The 9151-nt window shown below is 35.3% G+C and overlaps 1 long non-coding RNA gene across 1 annotated transcript; it reads left to right on the forward strand.

Moving 5' to 3' along the window:
• Positions 1 to 523: 523 nt before the first annotated feature.
• Positions 524 to 7931, forward strand: LOC145785577 (uncharacterized). Its single transcript, XR_014291192.1, has 2 exons — positions 524 to 670; positions 6402 to 7931. It is a non-coding gene; the product is annotated as an uncharacterized LOC145785577 (long non-coding RNA).
• The last annotated feature ends 1220 nt before the right edge of the window (positions 7932 to 9151 follow it).

Raw genomic sequence — 9151 nt, forward strand, 5'->3', positions numbered from 1 at the left:
CTATGCTCTAACCCTCGCTGATCGCAGTTTCCGCAAACATTTTTCTGCAGTTTCCGCTTACCCTAACTCTAACCATTGAGTAATCTATGCTCTCTAACCCTAACCCTCGCTGATCGCAGTTTCCGCAAATATTTTTCCGCAGTTTCCGCTAACCCTAACCCTCGAGTTGTTTGCGGAAACTCCCATCAGCAACTTCGGCTTTGTGCTATCAAACTGCGATCAGCGACTTCGGCTTTATTTAATTTTTTCTCTTGATCTTTTCAGGGTACGAACTGAGGGTACGAACTAGGTTGCACCCACTGAATATAGCACAGTGTGCATGTGCAGTAAACGCAATGCAAAATCGTGGTAAAATTTTCCCATGAAAAAATCCACATATACCGGTAGCCTATGATTACATAATACATGTCTTTGTTTTAGACACCATATGTTATTTGATTTTAGACTTAAACAGTGAAGTTTGATAATACAAACCAGTTAATAAAATGAAATGAAAGTATCAGTGATTTGATTTTGCAGGTAATAACTGCTTTTTTGTTACCATATATGTAATACATTTCGAAATAGTGTTACTGTTACAAAATGTCTGAGGCTGGGGAAAACTATGAAAAAGATGAATATGATCAATATAATTATGATCAAGATAAGTTGACTGGTCATGGTGGTAAAGGTATGCATGATGTATTGTATATATATTTTTAATATGTTGTGGTGCTTACAGAACTAGATTACTTTGGTATGTGCCTTGTTTGTACTTAGTCATAAACATAATAATTGATTGAAAGAATCTTTCCCCTCAAATTGAGAGAGCGTCTTTGCAACCTTATTCCTGGCAGTTTCGCATACTTGAGTAGCTCTAGTCTTTAAACCGCTGACACAGGTCTGGTCACTAAGATTAACAGTAAAATTTATGCTTATTGTTGAAGTGTTGTTGTTGTTTGTGAATTATTCACTGCACTACGTGCTGTTGAATAGAGAGCCATTTTTGAAATGTGTTGCATAAGTGCACACCTCAAGAATCAAACCAGCCTACTTAATCTTGCCATTTCTTTGATCACAAAGTCGACAACTGAACAATTGGATATATAGTAAGTAGTACACCATTTTGGCCAAAGCCCTTTCGGTGTATTTAGTGGGTACATTTGGGATGACTACATAAATATATCGGAATGGCCCGTTTCGGCGAGTCCGATTCAGAGATTCCGATTCGGAGAGTCCGATTCAGAGAGTTCCCTATTCGGAGACAGCCTTTTTCGGAGAGTTCCCTATTCGGAGATTTTTTGAAATTTTTTTGAAAATATTTGCTGCCGTAGCCTATTTATCGTTGCCGTTTTTACATCGCTTCAACGTCGCTAAACGTTGAAATCGTGCAGAGAAAATAGAAATAAAATGTTTGAACAATTAAATGAAAATTCGTCATGTCAGTTCAGTTGTTTTTATTTGTGACCATCATATCAAAAACAATACACGTCAACATAGCAAAGGTCGAGAAAAAGGTAGAAGCGACAAAACGTGCTTGTGACCGAAGTAAGTGATTGAGTTGAAAGAAATTTGGCACGGCCGCAACACCTTCAGAAAATTTTAAGATATGAAAGGAAAATAAAAAAAGAAGATGTTACAAAAAAAAAAATCATGTTTATGTCTATAAGTTAGTACTTTTGAATAGTTAAACTGCTTACCGGTAGTCTGGATCAACAAATGTGTGGCCTACAGCTTGGATTGAAAGGAAATTATCGGGTACCGTAGCCTAGTTATCCCAACCAGTAAAAATTTGATCCAAGAACCCAGTTAGCCTAACAGTTCATTTTTACATTGTAGTAGCAGATAACCAAAAGTGTGGCCTATCGTTTTAATGTCGCTAAACGTTGAAATACTGTGGCCTAGTTATCCCGACCAGCAGAAATTATCGTTTCTACATCGTTTTAATGTCGCTAAACGTTGAAATCGTGTAGAAAAGAGAACTTTAGCTGACTAGGATACGCATACTAGGATATTCCACAATATCGTTTCTTTTATAGTTGAAATTATCGAAGCTTTAGATGAGTGGAGTTTAGACCTAACCATTGAGATCTTAAAACTAAAAAGCAAATTAAATTTATTTTTGAACTATTAATGTTTGCTCAGATAAAATTGACATGTATCCTGCGTCGCCTTCTGCAATCTGCATGCAAACTTAGAATATATTAGAATCCTCAACTATTACAAAATTCTAAATCCAACGACGGCTTCTGTTTATTTACAGTAGAGAATTTTGTATTTTATTCCATAATATCGTTTCTTTTATCGTTGAAATTATCAAAGCTTTAGATGAGTGGAGTTTAGACCTAACCACTGAGATCTTGAATCATATTTATGACACCGGAAAGACTCTAGTGATATGGTACGTTCCATGTTCATAACTTTACCAAAGAAAATCGGAGCAATAAAATGCTCACTCCACAGAACAATTAGCCTTGTGAATCACCTAACAAACATCTTACTCCGAATCATGATGATGAGATTGAGACCAAAACTACAATCGGAAATTTCAATAGCACAGTTTTTATTTGTTCCAGACAAAGGGACTCACAAAAGGAATTTTGCATTAAAAATGATAACAGAGAGATGTACCGTATGTCCGATTCTTCTGTTTATTTAGAGAATTTTGTATTTTATTCCACAATATCGTTTCTTTTGCATTCTTGCATTTTATCCAGTGTTTACCTTTGAGTGCATTCCCAGACGGCAAAATCCGTCATTTTTACATTGATTTACATTATTACATTATTACGTCATTATTACATTACGTCTGCAGACGTTCGAATCAATGTAAAAATGACGAATTTTGTTGTCTGGGTTCGTTCAAAATGTTTGTTTTACATCAAATTCAAAACAACAGTTTTCATGATTAACAATAGGGGTTAATGAGATAGTCTCAGCGAAAACGTGTCAACTAAAAAAAGACAGTTGCCAAATAGCGTTTGCCATAAAAGATGAAGTTAAAACCTAAGTGGCAGTTTAGAGTAAACCTTTAATTTTTTTTAAATTATTAACAATTTAAAAAAATTTTTTTAAAAAATCTCCGAATAAGGAACTCTCCGAATCGGACTCGCCGAATAGTAGCAGACCCTAAATATATATATAGGCTATGGTGCATTATAATTGCAGACAGTGGCACACCGTCTTGGCCTTTAGGCCTCGTCTGTACACTAGGCTACCCCATATATATTCAAGAAAATAAATTTATTACAAAATATCTATTGAACTAAAATTTTTTGTACATACTAAATCAATAAAAGAGCTTTGGTAGAAAATTTAAAGTGTATATATACAGTATATATATTTATTGTTTGAACAACAAATACTATTACCGGTAATAAAATTTTGGTGAAGAGGTGATTTTTATGAACCATAGACAAATATAACCTAACAACCACACGGCATTTAACATAATATAATAGCATGAAAATCAACTAAAAATTACAAACGTTTTTGGCTATACTCATGTTAGCCCTTATTAAGGAACCAACTGACTGATGTTCTACTGTACATTAATTGAAATTTCAATACCAATCTACATACACAAAATCGAAAAAAGAAACGCATAAGACTGAAACGGCAAGGTAGGGGAGAGGCAAAATCACATGACGCTTAAGCAATTAAGCGTCATGTGATCATGATGATCATAGACTAGTAGACTATCACAAGACAATTTTTCTGTTATTCTGAAAAGAAGGTTTGTAGTTGCATGTAATACTGTATAGTAGGGTGGAGTGAAAAAAATTTTTTTTTTCAAATCAAAAAATCAGATTAACCAAAAGTGGCGTATGGACCTAAAACCAACTTCTGAGAAGTTTTTGGGTTTGTGCCACCTACACCCAGGTGGCCCATAATTTTTAAAGGTCATCCGAGGGTCAAATTTTATGAAAATCCCATAACTTGGAAACCGGTTAAGCTAGAATGTTGGTTTTTGGCTTAAAATTTCCAGAAGGTCCATGTTTATATATGCTCTAATGCAACTTTTGTCTCTATTTTAACTACATAAGCTGATAATAATAAAAAATGACGTTTTAGTTTGAAAGCTATGTAACGTGAAGAATTGAAAATGCTATATTTGAACTATTTGCACCCATAGTTATGTGTTAAGGCATAATAGGTACAAACTGACTGAGTACTGCTTAAAATACTTTCTAAGTAGTTGGTACAAAGGATATGCAAGCAACAATCATGAATGTGTGACAAAAAAAACTCAATGACAAAAATAATGTAGCAAAGACTCCTATGCAATAATGTTACAATGTTATTTGACATTAAGTTTCAAAATTTACATCTTTGGTTTCTATGAAATTTATAAGAAACTACTTACAATCAGGGTCACATTATAAAAATTATCATGTGAAAAAATATTGAAAACCTCTTGAAAACATTAGGACTATCAAAGTCAGAAAAAATATGTTTCGACTCTGATCTATTGTAAATTTGGGCAAGGCTGACTCTGGTTTGGTAAAGACCCTTGCCAACCTTAATCCACCACTGTTTGCAATCAGTGTTAAAGAAACCATGACATCAATTCATTTATAATTACACGTATCCAATAGCAATACACAGCCAGGGGCTCCAAGGGGGAGGGAAAGTCGGGCAACTTTCCCCCCTAGCATGATATTGTAAAGGAAAAACAAATGCAGAGAAGCATGGATTTGAAACTGCTCAAGTAGGCTTCTTGATTGAGGCAGCTTTATTTTGAATTTCCTATCTGGCCTGGTTACACTTGAAAATGACACAAGCTACAGTACATCAATTACTCCAAAAATGATATGACCACGAGAGTCAAACCAGCGCTGCGTCATCTTGAGCCGGGCGCATAACCACTGAGCTAACAGGGTGGACTTACGCCTGGCTAACGCATTTTTTTAAGTCAAGGTTCCGTTGGTCAAGCAAAAATAGTAGGCTACACGCTTAGCCAAACGCAGCAGCACCAGTTTCCAAGTTAAAACAATAGAAAATTGATGATGCATAAATCAGTAGGCTTAACAGCATCAAATTTTACGTCTTGAAGCTGTTTAACATCGCCTACCTTAATACGAGAATGATTTGTTCTTGATGAGATACATTTGAAGTTACATATACTATGATCGAAAAATACTTGGAACTGCCTATTTCATTCAAAAAATTGTTTTTTTTAAGTTGGTACACTATCATTTTTAGTGGCAAAAATGGGCCCCCTCAAACGTGAAAAAACGAAAAGCTACTCGTTTTTCCTTTAGGCTGCAATGTTATCCTAGGGGGGAAAGTTGCCCGACTTCTCCCCCCCCCTTGGAGCCCCTGGCTGTGTATTGTTATTGGATACGTGTAATTATAAATGAGTTGATGTCATGGTTTCTGTAACACTCATTGCAAACAGTGGTGGATTAAGGTTGGCAAGGGTCTTTACCAAAGCAGAGTCAGCCTTGCCCAAATTTGCAATGGATCAGAGTCGAAACATAGTTTTTCTGACTTTGATAGTCCTGATGTTTTCAGGATGTTTTCAATATTTTTTCACCACATAATAATTTTTACAATGCGACCCTGATTGTAAGTAGTTTCTTATAAATTTCATAGAAACCAAAGATGTAAATTTTGAAACTTAATGTCAAATAACATTGTAACATTATTGCATAGGAGTCTTTGCTACATTGTTTTTGTCATTGAGTTTTTTTGTCACATATCCATGATTGTTGCTTGCATATCCTTTGTACCAACTACTTAGAAAGTATTTTAAGCAGTACTCAGTCAGTTTGTACCTATTATGCCTTAACACATAACTATGGGTGCAAATAGTTCAAATATAGCATTTTCAATTCTTCACGTTACATATCTTTCAAACTAAAACGTCATTTTTTATTATTATCAGCTTATGTAGTTAAAATAGAGACAAAAGTTGCATTAGAGCATATATAAACATGGACCTTCTGGAAATTTTAAGCCAAAAACCAACATTCTAGCTTAACCGGTTTCCAAGTTATGGGATTTTCATGAAATTTGACCCTCGGATGACCTTTAAAAATTATGGGCCACCTGGGTGTAGGTGGCACAAACCCAAAAACTTCTCAGAAGTTGGTTTTAGGTCCATATGCCACTTTTAGTTAATCTGATTTTTTGATTTGAAAAAAAAAATTTTTTTCACTCCACCCTACTGTATAGCTAAAAGATGTTTATTTGGTTTACTGAGTTATGAAAATTTGATTTATGTATATACTTACTTACATATGCAAGTACTTCCATATGAATATGTGCAGTCGTGCACTCCTGTGCTTTTGTATGCACTTTGTAGTTTGCACCATTAATTTTGTGATTTTTTTTATTTACTTTAACCTTAATTTATAAAAAATTAATGTGTAATAATATTTGAAAAAATAACTATATAAATGAAATATTTTATGTAGGGCGAAGCAAAAAGGAATCAGCTCAACACCATGTCAAAGATACTAGTCATAAAGCTCCAACTGTTATTGCAAATGCAGAAGAAAAACGTAAAAAAGAAGCTAAAGAAAAAGCAAATAAATCATAAACAAGTTTGACTGCAACTGTATAGACATAAAAAGTGCTTACGCTTTATTTGGTGGTTAGATGATGCTGTGACATGGAACGGAATAAAAATGAATTTAATTGTTCACTTTGTTTTCTAAGCTGTTAATGCATTAAGGTGATCTTGAATAAGACTTCCCTAACAGTTTACGCTGGAGTCCATTAGATTAGTTATGCATTTCCTATGTTTACTTGTGTTTGAACAATTTTATCCAATTCGTATATTTTTCAAATGATTGTCGTATTAAGAACTACTTGGTGTACGATGCATTTGCCAGTTTTTAATTTCGCAATAATTTATGTTCTACGCTGTTTCCACTATGCTGATTTGCTATCAAGTTTCAGTGTTTTGATAAACCTTGATTTACATAAATGTTGATGTCGTAATTGCTTTGCAAATGTTGTGTTGCATGTTTTAAATGCAAGGAGAAACAAAGCATTCTATTTAAGAAATCAATATTGAAAGATTAAATTTATAAAAGTTTAAGTTTGACTCGTTTTTAGACCAATCACAGAGTGAATTCACCATTACCTTGCATCATTCATCAAAACGTCATGAATAATGTTGTGCTTTGTGCAGTCTGCAGAAAAATACTTTTTTTTTCTGAGTCTTATGTGCAATCGTATATTTATATTGATAAACTTAAGATAGGGTACTTAAGCTAAAGTTACATTAACACTGGGAAAGCTACATCAAAAACCTGAGCATGACATTTAGGTTTCGTGATACAGGCGTAGGCTCCCGCACTATAGTACCGGACGACTTTGGTCTTATTTGCATTATTGTAGTATGTATTTTATTGGGTGCATGATAGTTGTAACAACTGTCACGATATATTATATTCAGGTAACGATCAAGGCAACAGATAACCCAAACGTTTTGTGCAAAAGTGTCGACAGATTTTCTGTTGGTCAGCTTTAAGAGTCTATACAAGGTTTTCCATTAGTTTGTATTAAACAATAAAAGTGTAAATTGTGAAGAAGGGGGCGTTCTTCCTGGTTATCTCCACAAGGCTGAGTGAAGTCGTTCAATTGAAAAACTTTTGAGGTTTGTAGGGTAAAATGTTCGCATAAATAAACTGCAATTACAAAAGTAAAATAAAAAAGTTATTTATTAATAAAATACATCGTACTGTCGTAACCACTCACGCACCCGATAAAACTTACCTTTCTTGCAATTAGACCTGACCCTGCACCGAAGGTGCTCGTGTGGCTGTGTATGAACGTCGTGTATCATCAAACAAGACCATTAACACTTCGGTTGTATCGTTCTCTTGAAAGAACTCAAATATTATGTTGTATGGTAGTATATCGAATTGTGGCTTATTAATTCGGTGCTCTTTAACCTGTGCTGAATACTTTTTACAATACATCATTGATAAGCGCAATCTTGATTGTGTTTCTTTACCGAGGCTGCCCACTAAATTGCAGTTATGCTGCGATTTGTTCTGAGGGACATGAGGCCTATTCTCGGTACAGGTTTGCGTCCCCGTTTGACTTTGTCGTTTTTACAGAGATAAAATTCGAAAAATGACGTAAAACGCTGAAAAAAATAAGATATCTTGGATTGACAATTTTAATCGATCAACTGGAAAAGTTCATTGCTATAAACTCCTCAAAGATCCATCCCGAAAACGGTTTCTTTCTGGTGTAAGACTGTTGTAGTATAAAGTGTGCAACGCCCGACCACTCTCTGACGTCATGCGCGCTGGAATCCTCTTGATTTGTACAAAACCGCGGGCTTTTAGTGCAATCCTGCGTCTCGCTTAGAAATTTAAGGAATTGTAAGAAATGAATTTTTGGAAAAATGCTTAATCGCATTGTGACTAGTGCTTCATGGACACGCATATTTGCCGTTATGTTACTTTGTGTGGTTGTGTACGGTAGGCACTTTAACATGCAGATATCCAATCCAGCACGAACCAATCAGAAGCTACGCTTTTCATGACGTCATCAAAATTGCGTTTAGGAAGAATAAAGGAAAAACGCAAATTCTAGCTAAATTAAATCATCGCTTTGCCATCGGTTGGCTTGGCGCATTGGGTTGGGGCGGTAGTAGTCATTACAATGACGTGGGTTTGATTCCCACCTCTGCTATAGCTCTTTTTTCTTCTGTAATTACCAAACAAAGTTCAAAGTAATTATTAATTCTCTGGCTGAATGCTGGAATGGTCACAATAGCAGATAACGTAGCACCTCATTGGTTCGTGGTTGGATTGGATACGCGCGTGGATTATTAGAAATCTGCTTGTTAAAGTGCCTACCGTTGTGTACAGCGTTTGCAGTGCTCACAGTAGCGCTTTCCCAATCAAAACTAAGATTGACTCACTTTTGTTACTTAGTTTGACTTATCGGTAGGTTATTGAGTTTTATTCAGAAGAGTTCTTAATTTCTGAAGTCAAGGTCACCATGTAAGACGACAGCGCATTGTACTGAGTTCTGGAGGTAGAATCGTTAGTTGTTCTGGTGTTTTCATTTGGTGCTCTTGTTGGATTCTGTCGTTCAGCGCCACTCAGTTAAAATAAGTCAATAAACGAATCAATAGTGTCCCGGTCACTCCTCGTCATTCAATCATGCTTAGTGGTGTTGCTGTCCTACTGACGGCTGT

Source organism: Aplidium turbinatum, chromosome 16, assembly GCF_918807975.1.
Source record: "Aplidium turbinatum chromosome 16, kaAplTurb1.1, whole genome shotgun sequence".
NCBI classification, from domain to species: domain Eukaryota; kingdom Metazoa; phylum Chordata; class Ascidiacea; order Aplousobranchia; family Polyclinidae; genus Aplidium; species Aplidium turbinatum.